The sequence below is a fragment of the Falco biarmicus genome, chromosome 6 (assembly GCF_023638135.1).
Source record: "Falco biarmicus isolate bFalBia1 chromosome 6, bFalBia1.pri, whole genome shotgun sequence".
NCBI lineage: Eukaryota > Metazoa > Chordata > Aves > Falconiformes > Falconidae > Falco > Falco biarmicus.
Genome location: NC_079293.1, coordinates 72,612,381 through 72,629,898, shown reverse-complemented (window position 1 = coordinate 72,629,898; position 17,518 = coordinate 72,612,381). Strand labels below are relative to the sequence as shown.

Below are 17,518 nucleotides of genomic sequence, written 5' to 3'. Positions count from 1 at the left end.
AGCAGAGCTGTTCTCAGCCCCACGACCTTGACAGCGTTTCTCCGCCAGCATGTGCTTCCCAGATCATGAAGAACTCTCCCTAGAAATGCCCTTTGTAATCACACAGCCAAAACAACCACAAATTGAAAGCCACTTTCCCCAAACTGGGTTTTGTGTTGCAGAGGAGATGGTTACAATCACAAAATCTGCAAGAGGTAAAATAAAAATATACTGAGTCACACAAGGCTCAGATTCCTAAGCAAAGACTGGGAACAAGCGACCACGAGGGAGAACTGCTTTGGGTGATGAGAATAAGGAAGATGGACTGCAGTGACAAAGGAAAGGGCCCTTCACTGGGGTTTTTTGTTCATGTGAAGTACCAAATGCCCCCCCAAAATGCTACCACAAAAAATGTGGAAACAGAGGCATGGGCATGGACTTCTAAAAGCATAGCCCCAGCAGTTTTGGGGGCCCGACTGAGATCTAGGTTCTGGTCTGAGGGGTCAAAGCTGGAACTAAAGAGCACCTGGGACAAAGCTATTGATGGCCAAGGATCAGCTGGGAACCCCCACCTTCCAGCACCACAGGTGCAGAGCAAACCTGCGCCTACCTCATCCCAGCAACTTGGAAGAAGAGCAAACCCTCCTGCTTCAGGGATGTATCAGCTACTAATTACCAGGGATTAGAAAGGCATTTTCTCTGGAGAGAAGCTATTCCATCATTTCCACTGCTGGTTTCTTGCAGGTTCCTGGCAGCACTGGATGGTGCTGGACACGGATGAACTCTGGCTCCCTGCTGACCGGTGCCATCTGCATGCTCCCCCCACTGCACACCCCATTTCCTTGCTCAGCGTAGTTATACCAGCTACACACAAACTGCATTTAGCACATCTCCAGAAACTTCATTAACCCGACAGGAGCAGGAACGCAGCACGACCGACCCCACAAAGCAAAGCAAAACCGTTTTCTAACTGTAGTGCTGAAAGACAAAAATACCACGTTTCTCAGAAGGCTCTGAAACTGAAACCAAAAGCGAGCTGAGAAGCAAAGCCATGCTCAAACTCAAAAGTATTTTTTAGAGCTTTTCCATTTCAAAGTGCTTACTGTCCTATGAAAAAAAAGGATGAAGACTTTTTTCAAAATATTTTTAATGGCTCCCAAGGAGTCGCTGTACTGTAAAAACTTTACATCTTAACCAAATTTTACGAGTGTATATTAATTTCTATGGCACTCACAAAATGCATAGCTTTGGTTTCCAGATCAACACAATTCCTCCCATGCCCAGGACAGGGAGAAATCCTACCAAAGGGACTAGACGAAGCTCATAACTGCTTAAAATTAGCTCAACCAGGGTTTGCTTCCAGCCACATCATAGTACTTCACATATATATATATATATATATATATACACACACACATTTGTATTACAAGTTAATAAGATTGAGGCTGCTTTTAGCTGAAGATGGATCCTGCAAACAAGTCTATGTCAAAGATTTTAGTACTCACATCCTGCCTCAATAAAGTTTCCAGCACAGACTAACTTTTAAGGAAGCAAGTGAAGACTTGGGGGACTCCAATATTCATTCATAAGCTGGCACAAGATATATTTTCATTTAATATCTGGAAAAGCAGGTACTGTGACTTGCCAATCCAGCACCCCTCCATCCCACTTCCTGCAAACAAGAGAAGCAGTTCCCGATTTTCATTACAGTCAAGCTTGTACCTACAAAAATTAATATCAAAAGTGATCATAGTTATTAAAGGGCTCCTCTCAGCATGGCTGAACGCTGAACCAGCCCAGGCTGCAATGAAGATGCAATCCATGCCAGCAGAAGAGATATTTTGCTGCAAATGCTGCCACTCCCTGAATAAGATTTACAAACCCAGGCAACAATTTCCCCTCCACATCATTATTTCAACACCACGGCTCATGCCAGCACAGGTTAAGAGATGTTACTTCTTCCCCCATGTTTCAAGGAAATAAGGAGAAAGCTTTGGGATGCAGAGCAGACCCATGGGCTCAGCGCCCCAGTGCCAGTGTCTCGCCCCAGCAAGGTGCATCAGCCGCCAGAAGCCATCGGCAAGCCGAGGCATCCTCACCTGTATGCACATTGCTGCTGGAGAGCTTGCAGGCCTGGATGGTGATGACATCATGATGACATGTCATGATGTCACTGCACACGTCCCAGCGGCAGGCACAAGGCACATGAGGTAAACCAGACCGTCTATTCGACAAACAGCGCACCGACCCGTAGTCGCTGGCCAGCTCCATGCAACGCAGCTTATACCACACATGTCCACGCCTAGAAAACAGTTCCAAGCAAAACCCGCTCCTTCAAACAAACTGGTTTTGCCCAAACAGCATCCGTTTAAGACAAACAAATAAAGAAACCTCCATTCCCATCTAATCCTTCAATTTTTCTCAATATTCTCCAAGGACCACATCAGAGCTGTGCACGGAGGGCTGGGGCAGGAACTTTCCCATTTCTGCTCCTTCCCTTCCCAACTTCTTTCCCAGTACAGGGTGAATCCCTAGACAGAGCACTAAGCTTTGCATAGAAAAAAGCACGCTCTCCAAATTTTGGGCTGTAAAATCACCGTGTAGCATTTGTTTTGCTGAGCCAGACCCGGATGAGAAGCCTCGGTGCCTTTCTAGCATGCAATGAGCGGGCTGTGAAATTTGTGTGTTGGGTGTCAGGGTGCCGTGGGACGATAAAGCGCCCCTGGACCACGCTTACCGAGGGCAAAGGGATTCCGGAGTCAGATGGATGAGCAGGGCAGAGTGGAGGCACAGTGAAACCCACGGCTGGTTATCGCCAGATGCTATCTGCTGCAACACCCAGAGGGAGAGACTGAGCTGAGAGAGGAAGGAAGACGTAAAAGCTAATGAATAATAGCAAGAAATGGGGGGTTTACTGTCTCACCTCTTGACTTTTTGCCCTGTAATTAGGAGAAGTATGCCATTATTTAAGTGCTCCTTCTGCTCCAGCAGATGTCTGCAAGCAAAACTTCTCCCAAGATTTCTGTGGAGTCCTTCTGTAGGTCTATCTGGAATCAATTTTATTGCATCAGGTGCCCCAGAAAACTCCAGGGCTATGGACAGCCTGAGCAGGAGTTAGATCTGAGTTTACAGAGATTAAACTCAATCCCAGGGTCTCTTCCAAGAGCAAGAGAATGTGCAGCATGAAAAGGTGGTAAAGGGGTACCCCAAATTCACAGTGACTACAGCAGAATTTCACCCAGTCCCTACAACTAACACATTAATGGAAAAAAAATCTTAAGACCCTGATTCTACCCCATTTTTTCTGCAGAGCACTTCCAAATCAATACTCCAGTTTACAAGCAAGGTAGTATTTTTTGGCTGCAAGAAACAGCATTTAGACCAAGAACTGAAGCTCCCTCCTTCCTTACCTGTGCACCTTTATGACAGCATAGATAGAACTTAGATAGATGAGAAAGGTGGATAAGGTCGTTTCCATCAGTTTGCTCACAGTTTCTGTTTCCAACCCACAGAGCACATCGTATAACCCCTGCAGCAAAGATTTGGCAGGCGTAGGGCTGCAGCGAGGTGGCAACCACCAGAAGAACCAAGCACTGCATAACCATCAAGGGCTCCCTGCAAGCACTCTAGCTGGGGCTCATCTGCACTCAGTTGAGGCATCTCCACAGCAGCCCCTCACCCCAGGCTCCCTGTACCCACCCTGGAGAGCAATAAGCCCCTCCAGGGAATGGCTTTCAGATGTCCACGTGCTTGGATAGGTGGACATCTGAAACAGGACATTGCTCTTGTGAGCTTAAACCGCTCACCTCAAGTCACATTTGGACTAGACGATCATTGTAGGTCCCTTCCAACTGAAATTATTCTAGTGTCTCCACCAACAAGAGGCATCACGACTAACAGCAGATGTGCACCTTCAGAGACACGACTCCCATCTTCCTGATTAACGCCCTGTTGGAAAGACAGCATATTCTGGATACTTTACCGCTGGATTTCAAACAGCTGCTAAGATGTGGACCGCTGACCTTACAGACCACACAGAATGACCCTCAGCTCCAAGCTGGCTGTCACAGGCAGACCCCTGAGCCTACGCCAAGTCCCAAAAAGAACAGCTGAGGGGGCAGAGTTCTGTGCAGGGTCAGGATCTCTGTTTGATGCAGAAGGGTGCGCAAGAGGGAGAGCTGGTGAAGAGATGGTCACACTTGATTCAGAGGGGACATTTGGGTGAGGAAGGGTGAGAGGCTTTAATTCTTCAGGAATGGCATTCATCACCCGGGAATTAAACATGCAGCAACACTCCTTCTAAGAAGGAAGGTACAAGTTCAAGCAAACATACCTGTGTATACTTATCTCTTTTGCTTATGTAAGAGTCTGTGAGCTTCTATGCAAATTTTGTGGCCTTTGGATATTTTCAGCATTACCAACCTAGCTTTGGAGTTGTTATGCTTGAGCAAGCTGAGCCTCAGCCATGAGCCCGCCACTGAAAAACGCCGGAGCCTGTTCTTGGTTAGTGGACCTGTCACGATCGTCACCACAGAAATGACACTTTCCTGCAGCACATCCTGCTGAGATTTGAAAGAAGATACTGCTAAATAATTATGAAGACATAAAGTTTTGCAGCAGTTGCAGTGCACCGACCGGCACAGCAGCCCAAGACAGTGCAGCTGCTGGCACCACCAGCCCCTGACCATCAGGCTGCCCCCTGGGGTGGCAGGTTTGACTGACAGGTTTCCAACACTGCTGATGTGCTGACACGGGCCACATTCAGACCCTAAAAATGTAAAGATACAGGTAACGTCAGCTTAGGAAGATCAAGGGTTGGTGTAAGCCCCATGGCTAACCCCAGGCCAGTTGCCTTTCTGGCTGCTGTCGTAGGAGGACACTGTGGGAGGTGTTTCTCTCCACCTAGGAATGGAGGCAGATGGAAGAAGCTAATACAGCTTATTTAATTCTGCAGCAATTAATCCAGAGCCAGCAAAAATGAGCATTGGCCAACTCTTAGAAGAAGTTCAGTTTTATTCCCACTCATCTCCAAGGCAAGGAATGCCCTCTAAGGTCGTCACAGCCTGGAGAAATAGGAGGTGCAGGAGCATCTGTGTGACAGCAAAGTTTCTCCCACCTGCAATTCTGAATTTTCCCCAGGATGGGCAAGTTGTCAGAAATGCACTTGATAAGCAAAGGGGAAAAAAACCCCAAAAAACCAAACAACAGCAAAATGTAAACTCAGCTTTCTGGAAACTTGCAAGCAAGCAAGAAGAGCGTGTTGGTGCTATGTGAGTAGAGGAGAACCCGCGTGAGCGTGGGGCTTCGCCGGCCTCACTGGCACAGTGCAGGTGAGACGAAGAAGGAGTTGCAGGACTTGTTGCATGTCAGCTGGGTGCTCCACACCACTGTTACGCTGCTGGGGAACCTCCACGTGCTCAAAGGCCCTCACCCTTCCCCCTGTGCCACTGAGCCTCCTTCCCTCTCCAGCTGATGGTGGCACTAAAAATAGTCCAGAGAACTTGCAGAAGCCCAGCTGAGCGCAACCCCTTGCATCACTTGGATGTATGGCTTCATTAAGCAACCCCCTTCCGTAATCAAAACCCCATCACAAGCATGCAGGTCCCTCGCAGGCCAGCCTTGCCTGCACTGACATGCGCAGCAGCAAGTCCACCCAGTCGACTACAGGGCTGTTCGCAGCCCTGCTCTGTTTTTTTAATTTTTTTAAATTGTAAAACGCTACTTGCTTTGTGCCGAAGAACCTCGGCAGCCCGCAGCTGGTGTTAGCCAACGGTTGGTGAAATGCAGCGATGTGTCTGTACAGAGCAACTTCAGGGCTGCTCCACCGGCAAGGCAGATAATCAATTACAGCGTTATTCGGTACATCCTGAAATATTACAAGCTCGTGTCCTAATTAAACAGTTTATTCAGGCAAAAACTAAAATTACAGCGGATAATTACATAAAAAATTAAATATTTTCACACTGTAGTCGATATCCCTAAATGCTAGGTAACTAGTGATGCTGTGGCACAATAGAGTAAATGCCTAATACGTTACCACCCATTGGAGCGAGGGATTTACAATTAATAATGGAGTTCATTTTTCAGAAGAGATTCAAAACCACACCAGGCGAGGATCCTGGGAAGGTGGCATCTTCCTTTATGTAAAGGAAGTTGCAGAGAAGATCCCTCTGAGTAGCTTTAGATTGCTCCAGCTATGTTTAGTGTGGGAAGCGCAGCGATCTCTGTAGGCTGGGTGTTAGTGGGGGGACCTCACATCCCAAACACTTCATAACTGTATGTAACAATGAGTTATATACAATAATATAGAAATATATAAACTTATGTATATAACTCATATGTAAATACATAAACTCATGCACATAACATATAGACTCATCTATCAAAATTATATGAACTCATGTATATAATTCATTGTTTCATCGTTACATACAATCATGAAGTGTTATACACAATATATCCAATGTGTGCACAGAGAGGCTCCATAAACATAAGCCTCTTATTTAAAAATATTTTTTTTAAATAGTGAAAAAAGAAGGGAATAAAAGAAACCAAGCCCTTGAGGCCACCCCTCTTATTTTGGGGCAGAAACGCCAGAAAAAGATCCCTAGCTGAGTCTTTTTGTAGATTGGACTCCCAATTTTGCTTTGTTCTACCTCCCTATTTCTCATCTTTTCCGCCATGGCTTCCATTACCTTTCTAAAGTCTTCTGACATAGAATTATTTTATTTTTGGGAGCGCAGAGGAGGTCTCGCTTAACCTGAGGCACACTGAGCATCCTCTGCACAGAGCAGCTGTTCCCATTTTATGGGTTTGCAGTGAGATGATCCTTGTAGGTCCCTTCCAACTGAAAATATTCTATCCTTTTCTAAACAGAAGTACTTTATTTCTTGGGTCTGCTCAGGATTTGGGGGAATAAAGGGAAAAATGGGTGTTTTTCCTAAAGGATGGTGGGTTTGGTTCTATTATGTGTTTGTTGTAGGGCTTGAATCACCTACAGTGACTCTGGCTCTATTCCTCTCCTGCAAACATAATATATTGGAGCATCAAATAGAGCATGGTGGATTCATTTAGATTCCATTGGAATGTCAGACCACAGAACGGTGGTCCCTCCTTTGGAAGGATCGTGGTCTTGCCCACTGCTGACCAGCCCACGCTTGGAGTTGACCAACTGAAACATCTGGCACATCCAAAGCATGTGAATTCAACACATGGCATCAGCACCAAGGGCAAAACCCACAGGCCAGGCATGCCAATGCCACCTCCTGGTCCTCATTGTCATGACAAATTATTATATCCCACCAGGTACACTTCTTGGTTTTATTTTTATTGGAGAGGTTTACTATTATTGAGGCCAATACAGGGGAGTTTGATGGTGGGAGATGAGCCCAGTGGGGCTGATGCTGCAAAATGAAAAGTTTCCTTACAGATTGTAAAGCACATTTACTAATTTATTTTTTAAAGACACCAGTGGATTTCAGCACCTAACATGACACCATGACATAAATCTTTTTGAAGCATACCTAAACCCAATGAGATTGAGAGCTCACATGTGAACACGGATGGACGGATGGATGGATGGATGGATGGATGGATGGATGGATGGATGGATGGATGGATGGACGGACGGATGGATGGATGGATGGACGGATGGACGGAGATGGCAGAAAGCAGATGCTGATTTCTAGTATGCTCCTACGCCATTTGTCAGGGGGAAATACAGCAGTAGAGGCTACACCTGATTTTATCTTAACCATGGTCCTATCCCAATTAGTAACTGTTACTTCTGAGCTTTGATAAGCACCTAAGCACATCTAAGAGGTACCAGAAAAGCATTCCTACCTTGGAGCTACCAGTGGTCCTGCTACATAATAAATTAAAAATTATAGAAATAAAGGATAATTATTAACTTTCATGGTGATTTACCCTAATATCTGTCAAAATACTATAAAATACATATTGAGTATTTGTTCTTACACAGAAATTAAACCCCTCACGGACACACTGCTAGACAGTTCTCAGAGGGGCCCGAGTTTTCAAACAATAAATGGTCTTTTTCTAAAACCCTGGTTTCTCTCTAAATATAGATTTTGCAAGGTTCCCACTCTTCTCTGTTTGGGGTTGGTTTTTTATTATTATTATATATCATACATTAAAATCCCAACAGCGCAAGCCAGGTTTTGGGTTTTTTTTCCAAAGCCAGCCTATCCAAAGCAATAGCTTTAAGTATTTCTTGAGATTGCCCGATGAAGTCCACCGTCCACACAACAATTTCTACATTCACCACCAACAGACACATTTTGATTGATTAAGAAAAATTAGCAGCATAGTAAAAATCAGAAATATTGGTATCAGTTAAGGAGGAACACCCTACACCAAACCTATCAGGAGGAAAGCGTGCACAGATCTGTACAAAAACGTAGTTATTTGATCAAGTTTTATTCCTCAATCACAGCCGAAGAGCTGTACAGAGCCCTCCTCGCCCTCCTCTTCTCCTTAATCCAACCGTGTTATCAACACGGCTAAAGCAAGACAAATCTGCAAAGTGTAATTACACCTTGGGACCGCTAACATGACATTCTCTAATAAGTACTCCCCGGAGCATCTGCTGATCTAATAACTGCCACTAGAAAATGCAGCGCGCTTATCCACATGGCCGTTAACTCGTCGACTCAACCCAGCAGCAGGGAGAGGCAAAGGGAAAGCAGAGCAAGGCAAGGAGAGAGCGGATCAAACTCGCTGGGCATCCATCCGCTGGGTGAGGGTCTCTCAGCTGTGTCAGTCATCGAGGCACCGGCAGGTGAGTGGAAGAGCATTTGAAAACTGTAGTGGAGCAGATCAGAGTGCCTGTCCTTGTAAGATGTCCTGTAAAAGGGGGAAAAAGGAAGGAAAAGGAAAGGAAAAAGGGAAAAAAAAAATAAGGGAGAGGAAGGGGGCAGGGGGGAAGAGTGGAAGAAAAAAGAAAAATAAGAAAGAAAAAGAAAAAAGAAGGATAAAAAAGGGGAAAGAAAAAAGGGACAGAAAAAGGGAAAAAATCCCCATCTGATGGGAATTTCAGGAATGCCATTTTTCCATCACTTACTAAAAATGATGTTTTCGTTTCATTTGATGGTGGAAAATACCCTCTAACTCAAGGGCCTGGGTAACCTTTACAATATGAAGCCTCCTTTGGTCCTGCCCATCTATTTAAGCCAGGGATGGAGCTGCAATTTAGGATCATGATCATTTTTAATTCCCATTCTCTGGATTTCACCTTGGCACTGGGATTATACTACTGAATAGTTTTTGAAGAACTCTCCACCATGACTTGGACACCGTGTTCAAGTGCTCGACTGCGGCTCTCCTGGACACTACAAGGAGGAGAAGATCTTCCTGCCAGGACCAGGTCTGGACCCACGTGGAGACGTGCTCCTGCCGGAGCACTGCCAAACGCGTTCCTCATGGAGCAGAGCCCCATCCAACACGAACAAGCAGAAGGCACCACTCCCATGAACTAAGCCAACCCAACACCTTTGATGTTTGAATAATTAGCTAGTGGGTGTTCAGGCTAAAAGGCTGACTTAATTGAGTTGAAGAGGGATGGGCTAAATCTCGAAGACATTTCAGATGTGCCAGAGAGCAAAGCCTTGTGAAATCCCAGGACAAGTTCACCATTCCTCAAAGCCGAACAAAGCTTAGAGGTTGCAGGAGCACCGTGTTGCCTTCAAAACACAAACAGCAAGACGACCCTCTTTGTGCTACTTCTTCAAAAAGCACACCCAGTAAAACAATTAGAGTAAAAATAGTGTACTCTGACATGACAAAAATACATCTGATTTTGCGCCGCCTTCTTGTGCCAAAAGAGGAGAAGATTTTGCCCAGGGTGAGTTTCACTCAACCTCCACAGGCCATGTGCCTCCTCTGCCGCATGCCGGGAAGAAGACAACTCAAAGACAATGGCAAGAGGAGAGCTGCACATACTCCATTTACAACTCACATTGTAAAATATGCAGCATTTTATAGAAGCCGCTATTTAAAAAAAAAATATTTTGCCTTAGGTGTTGGAATATGCAAAAAATTCCCCTTCCATGTTGTCAACTAAATATGGTCCATAACTTTCAAAAAGGTCTTGCTGCAAAGAAAAACTAGAATCACAGACTCATTTAGGTTGGAAAAGATCTTCAAGATCATCAAGTCCAACCGTTAACCCAGCACTGCCAAGCCCACCACTAACCCATGGCCCCAAGTGCCACATCTACATGTCTTTTAAACACCCCCAGGGACGGTGCCTTCCCCCCCTCCCTGAGCAGCCTGTCCCAGTGCTGGACACCCTTTTTGTGAAGAAATGTTTCCCAGTCTCCAACCTAAACCTCCCCTAGTGCAACCTGAGGTTGTTTCCTCTTGTCCTAACATGACAGACAACTTGTGCAGCTCACTAGCCAACGTCCCATCCCATCCCAGCTGCATTCCCACCGGGACCCTCTGCCTCCAATGAGCGGTGGGAGGAGATGGCAACCACCATCAGGTGCAGCCACCAAAATCCAACATAGCAGTTTCCAGAGTTAAATGTCAAAGCCCCAGCTGAAGCCCACAGGGGTTTCACAACCTACTTCTGGCACTGACACTCAGCACTTCTGGAAATCCCTGCATGTCTTCCATGGAGGAAAACTTGCTCCTACTCGGCCACAGTAACTGATAAAAAGTCCACTTGATAAGAAAAGGTCAAATTCATTCAGAAAAAGTGCACAAAGAGCATTCGTTGATGGAAAATGCCATAGATCATTGGGTGGAAACAAAGGTAGGTTCCATTAACTACAGCAGTTTCCCTCCACTGCCACAAACTAAACTCTTCTGGGCATCAGCAGGTTTCTCCTGCTCTCCCAGCAGATGACAATTCTTCCCGAGAGGCTCAACAGCACCTTGGCAATAGAAAAAAATAAGCAGAATTTCACCCGTTTTCTGTGCCAAATGTTCCTGCTCCGCAAGTAGGCAAAGACGACAGCGAATTTAGTGAAGTTCCTTTGCTAAACACCAAAAATCCCCTGGCATTCCCGTGGCCATGGAAAATATCCTGGATCACAGTTTAAGCGACAAAAAAGGCTCAGCATTGCAGATATGCTGGCCACACAACTGATGCTGCCAGCTTATCTGCCATTAACCTCAAGACCATACTCTGCTTTTATAATGCAGGTTGTTGATTAGGACAGTATAATTTGGGTTCTTCCCTGCATTCTCAGCAGCTGTTGGGAAGCTAGTCCCTTTGTAAAATTATTTTTTGGTACTCTTTCTTAAAGTACTATCTACCAGATAGATGTGCTGTGAAGGTGAACACTCCTAAAACACTCTGATAAGGTCATCAAATCTATGAAAATGCAAGGTGTAGCAATAAACTAATTTTAAAAATTTTAAAAATATTTAAAAAATAAATTTAAAAAAATAATTTTAAAAGGGGACTAGCTTGCCAACAGCCGCTGAGAAATGCAGGGAAGAACAGAAATTATACTCTCCTAATCAACAACCTGCATTTTAAAAGCAGAATATGGTCTTCAGGTTAACGGCAGATAAGCTGGCAAACCTCAACCCATGCCTTTACTTCTCCAACAGCAAAAGAAAACAAAGCAAGTCAAAAATTACTGCAGACCAGTGGGGTTTTTTGGGGGTAAGGAGCTTCACTCCTTCCCCAGAAATTCCCCGAGCAGAGAAGACAACTAACTCCTCCTTTCCGAGCTGTTCAGTATGGAAATCTTAAATCCAAGAGTGCTGGTGACATCCCTGTGAAGATGACTCTTCCTAACAACCCAACCTTTGCAGATTCCAGAAGGGAACTGGAAGATAAATCCTTCTCCTGAGAAATCTGGGGATTGCTCTGCCTGTGCTGGGGGTGGCAGGGAGAATTCGGCTTCCTAGAACCCGGAATAGGTGCTAAGACACAACCTCAAAGGGCACACCTCAAAGTAAGTTGATGGGGCTATTGAACATGCTCTGCAGACTGAAAAAAGACCCTGGTAACGCAAAACTCCAAGCAAGCCATCTTCTAGCTCATGCCCATTCACCATGAAACAAGAGGACAACTTAAAATTGGGGTGGAGAGACCAGAGAGGGAATATGGGAGAAGAAAAAAAAGTTTGATTGTGGTGGAAAGCAGCCTATTCTCACACACCAACACACTGGCCTGGGAAAATATGAATGAAGCAGAAATCCCATTCTCTGATTCAAATACACCTCTGCTATTCCAACAAAATACGGACTTCCAGAGCAGAAAACACAGGAAGAGAATTTAGGTTCCTTGCTCAAGATCAATATTGTCAGCAGTAAAGCAAATTTCTGACCCTACATTACTGCAATCTAATCTCTAGATAACATCTGACTCCCCGTATGACTGCACACAGCAATATCCTGCTTTTAAATGCCAGCCTGCCAGGAACAAGAATTGCCGACATACACTCAAGCATCATACAAATGCTCAAAGAATGGAAATGAATCACAGCAGGAAGGAAAAACTTAGCAGCTTAATGTAGTACTAATTACTGTTTCTTGTGACCAAGAAGGAACTTCAGCAAGAAGCAGCACTGCTCTCGTTTGGCAGCTCTATCAGATGCTGCCCTGAGGAGGAGCAGGCTGGGGTTACATGCCCAATTGAGTAATTTTCAAGTACCACCTGCATCTCCTGAGCCCAAGACACGAAGACATTCAGCTTCCCAGCCTCCCAAGGGCTACATGGGAAGCTATTCATACCTTGCACCTTCGGAAACAACTTGAAAGCATCCTCACTTAGGCACCCATATGAGAAGCCAAGACTCCAGCCTCAATTTTACCCTTAGAATCACAGAATCGCAGAATGGTTTGGGTGGGAAGGGACCTTTAGAGGCCATGTAGTCCAACCCTCCTGCCATGGACAAGAACTTCTTCAACTAGATCAGGTTGCTCAGAGCCCCATCCAACCCGACCTTGAAAGTTTCCAGGGATGGAGCATCTCCCACCTCTCTGGGTGACCTGTACCAGTGTTTCACCACCCTCAGTATAAACAATTTCTTCCTTATATCTGAATTTCCCCTCTTTTAGTTTAAAACTATTCCCCCTTGTCCTATTGCTACTACAGTGTCGCTCCCCATCTCTCTTACAAGCCGCTTTAAGTACCAAGAGGCTGCAAACAAGGTCTCCAGAGAGTCTTCTGCTCTCCAGGCTGAGCCATCCCAGCTCTCCCAGCCCGTCCCCACATGAGAGGTGCTCCAGCCCTCTCATCATTTCCGTGGCCCTAAAACATGGCCCTTTCTACCCCCACAAAGAGAAAAGTCTTTCCCACCATTTGCAATGCGTTCTGGAGCTTCAGAGTGAAGTGCAAATCCAAGGCATGACCATCTCGGGTTATTAACCCACTGTCTGTAGGAAGACCTGCCACTATCGACACTATTTTACTACTATACATAGAAACACATGTACGCAGAGCAAATATTACATCAGCAAGTGCAGCACGGGTAAGGATGGGCTCCTCCTTTCGCCAGGCTCTCCAGTGCTGTCGTTCCAGTGGCACCGGCTGGATGTTACTTGGGGTAAATGCACGGTGCACTCGCCAAGTTTACTTGTTGGGTGCAGCATAACTCACCAGGCTGATGAGGCGGGGGATCCTAAAAATGGAAAGAAGGGCCTCACATGACTTCTTAATAAAGACACTTCCTCCTTTGTAAAAACAAAGCAACGCAACAAAAAAAGCAAGATTGCTCAATAACAATTGCTTTAATTTTCGATCTTTTTGAATTACTGAACTTTCAAGCGTGGCTATAAGAAACAAGTTTTATGAGGTTATATGAAGAGATGCCATTCGCACGGCACCACTGCTGACAGATGCCAGGCACGGAGCACTCCTGGTACCCAGCAGGATGCTCTGCTGGTCCAGGCTGCCCAGGCTAAGTTGGCCATTTACTTCACATGGAAGTGCTGCAACCCAACTGTGCTTACGGTGCAGCAGATGAGCTTAGAAGGGACACTGACCATTTGAAACCTAATTAAAAACCTGAATTTAATGTAGCTTCGATGATAGAGGCAAACGGCCTCCTGCTTCACAATCAGCTTTTTCCAAAGACTGTTCTCTTCACACAAACAGAAATGGCTAACATTTTCTTGACTGTTTATCCCCTTCTTGATTCATCCAGTGCACCGCATTTCCTTCTGGACAGATTTACCAAGCAATGCCTTTGAGGAACATAAGGATTTTACAGGTCTAGGGAGGGGTGTTTATTTTCCTTAGAGACCTGCCCCTAAAGTCAGCTCCAAACCCTGATCCATAACCTCATACACATCTAAATACCACTTTCTGGTTTTGAAGGAAAAGCTTACACCATTTTACATCTGCATCCCACTCCCTGGGGAAGGAAAGCAGCCCAGTAAGGGTGCCGGGGCAGTCTTTTAGCAATACATTTAGCCAACACATGATTTATCTGGGGGTTTTGGGGGGGTGGGGGTGGGGTGGGTTCGTTGGGTTTTTTTGTTTTGTTTTACCACAGCAAGACTCATCTGCTTCTTCATTATGTAATTTCTCCTTACATTCTCCTTTAGGCTTTCTCCTTGAAGCAGGCTGTGGAGAGCTCAGGAGCAGGAGCCCTGCCACAAAGGCATTTGCAATAGGAAGCTTACAAAAGTTCAGGAGCATCTCCTGGGAAACACTCTCCCAAAATACATTCATTTGCAGAGAAAAATACGATAGGGTTTGATTTTGTACCACCTTTCTTCCACATCACCTCCAAGTTACATGGAAACACCACAAGCTGCTTTGTTTCACAGGTGTGGAAAGGACTGACGTCATAAAAATGCCACAGGCTGAAGGGCAGAGCGTCCCCTCCACCAAGCTAAAGCTAAGCTTAGCTAAGGCTGAACTAACAGCATTTTGCACCCACCTTGCCAAGTGCCAGGCAGCAGGATTGGACCCACACCTTCTGTAAACGCTTGGGGTTGCAACCTGCAACCTACCTCCCTGGCTGCTAAACCTTAGGTTTGCAAAAAAACCAATAAGCGTTAATAAAATAAACAGTAGAATAAGAGGTAAGGCATTAAAAAAATAATAAATAAATGGAGAGATTAATAATTAAGTCCTAAGAATGAAGAAATGGGACAGGGCAGCACCACAAACCGCATCCTTACTTCAAGGAACTGTGGGAAAATTATGTGCTGCGTACCTCTCCTGACCTAAATATAGTGGGTGTGTTAAAAAAAACATATCAGTGGTGATCAAGTATATTTCAATGGGGAAAAAGGGCAATCTCATACCACAGAAAGGGGTGTAGTCCCTCAATCAAGGAAAAATGAACATCTGTTGTAAAAAGCAGGAGCACAAGCGCATGTAGGCAAATGCACAGAGGAAAGGGGAAAACCAGGAGGGGGTCAGAAGAGTCCAGCTCCCTCATGGAGGGAACGTGAGGCTAAACTAATTAAAATGCACAGCCCTTGGAGAGTTTCGGGAGGAAAGTACTGCAGAAATAAGTCCAACCCAATGCTATTAAATCACAGTTATTAATAGCGGAAGAGATCTACAAGTATCTGGTCTGTTAAAATGGAGGGTAAGAGATGCTCAAGCCATTTCACAAAGCACCGCAGAGAAGCAACCACATTAAAATCCTTTTCCGATGCTACTCAGCACTCCTTAAAACTGTTTCTACAATACAAAAATAGGCAAGTGCCAGAGAAAATACTGCAAAATGGCTGGGCTGCTCCACATAACGTTTCTGAAAAATAGGACATCCTTTGAAAGACGCAGGATCCCACCGAGGTGACAAAGGGCTGCAAGCTATAAGTAACCCAGTGTCTCTTCTGCTGAATTCTCCCCCAAAATTCTTCACAGCAAAAATACTCCAGAGAAATAACTTCTTGCTTTGTCCAATGAATCAGGAATCATCGCTAATGAATTCAACAGCTCCCAAAAGTGCAAGAAAGACAAGCGGATGACCCAATCTTTTAAAGAAAACATCAGCTGGGAAATAAAGAGGCAGGGAGCGGGGGCAGGGGAGGGTCTGGTAGAAGATAAAGTATCTCCCAGCACAAACTGGAAAAAACTGAAGACCATTTTATGTAACAAAACTTGTGCATGTAACAAACACATCCTCCGTACAACTGTAAAGTCAGCATTGCAAAAACATTTCTGCAGAAACATGCTGAAGCTGCCAGCAGCATTTTGTTTGAAAAGGGAAGATGAAACTCAAAGTAAAGAAAAAAAAAAGTAACTGGTATTTATTAAACTATTAAGAAAGAGGAAAAAAAATGCCAGTTCACAATGATCCGTAAATGTGCATGGGGCTACATTTCAGGACCGCAAAACAGATGTGTGTGCAATTCCTGCAGCTGCACAAACAATACAGGCAAATAAGACAGCTCCAGCACTTCAGTGTGAAGTTCACAGTGGTGCAAGGATACAGCTTATTTTATACCCATGCCATCGCACTATGATATAAGTAACAGTTTTATTTTCCCCTCCATAATTAAAGCCTGTGAAAACAAAGCGATGAAAAGACTCAGCTGTGGCACGGCACTTGCTAGCTGCTGCAGCGCAGGGAAGGCTGGGGCTGGAGACACTGCCTTTGGGAGATGGTAGCTATGTGACACCTGGGTAATCACAGCTGAATCACAGAATTGTATTAATATTAAAAATGTTTGACCTTGGGGGCTCTTTTCATGAGAAATAGAGGTTGTTCCCCTCCTTGCTCTAGAGGATGGTGTTGAAGGCATCAGGGAAGGAAACAACAACGAAGAGCAAAGCAACCCTAGGCAGTCAGCCTAGAAGGTGACATCCACGTTCTGATGGAGAGCATGGCAGTGAGGGTGTGCACCTGCAGAAAGATCTCTTCCAGGCATCAAATGTGTTCTATGAAGTCATATACCTCATGTGAACCTCATGAAACTCAACAAGGCCAAGGGCAAGGTCCTGCACTGCCATCAGGGTAACACCCAGTGTCAATACAGGCTGGGCAGGGAACGGGCTGAGAGCAGCCCTCAGGAGAAAGACTTGGGAGGTGCTGGTGGATGAGATTCTTAATATGACCCGGCACTGTGCACTCAGCCCAGCCAGGCAGCCGTTCCTTGGGCTGCAGCCAGAGCAGCGCAGCCAGCAGGTCAGTGAGGGGGCTCTGCCCCTCTGCTCCGCTCTGGTGAGACCCCCCTGCAGCGCTGCGTCCGGCTCTGGGGTCCCCAGCACAGGAGAGACACGGAGCTGCTGGAGCGGGGCCAGAGGAGGCCAGGGAGATGCTCAGGGGCTGGAGCAGCTCTGCTGTGGGGACAGGCTGGGAGAACTGGTGTGGCTCAGCCTGGGGAGGAGAAGGCTGCGGGGAGACCTTAGAGCACCTGCCAGTGCCTAAAGGGGCCGGCAAGAAAGCTGGGGAGGGGCTTTGGGCAAGGGCAGGTGGCGATGGCACACGGGGGAATGGCTTTACATGAGAGAGGGGAGATGGAGATGAGAGATGAGGAAGAAATTCTTCCCTGTGAGGGCGGCGAGGCGCTGGCCCAGGCTGCCCAGAGCAGCTGTGGGTGCCCCATCCCTGGCAGGGCTCAAGGCCAGGCTGGACGGGGCTGGGGGCAG

At 45.9% G+C, this 17,518-nt stretch overlaps 1 protein-coding gene across 9 annotated transcripts in view; it reads right to left on the bottom strand.

The window, feature by feature from the left end:
- Nucleotides 1-17,518, bottom strand: part of NCOA1 (nuclear receptor coactivator 1) — a 179,446-nt gene that overhangs the window by 99,143 nt on the left and 62,785 nt on the right. Inside the window, exon 3 of one of the 9 annotated variants that reach the window (XM_056342272.1) lies at nucleotides 13,415-13,583. The exons of the other annotated variants lie outside the window; for them this stretch is intronic. The gene's annotated coding sequence lies outside the window, so the exon portion shown is untranslated. The remainder of the gene's footprint in view (nucleotides 1-13,414; nucleotides 13,584-17,518) is intronic. 9 annotated transcript variants of the gene reach the window in all.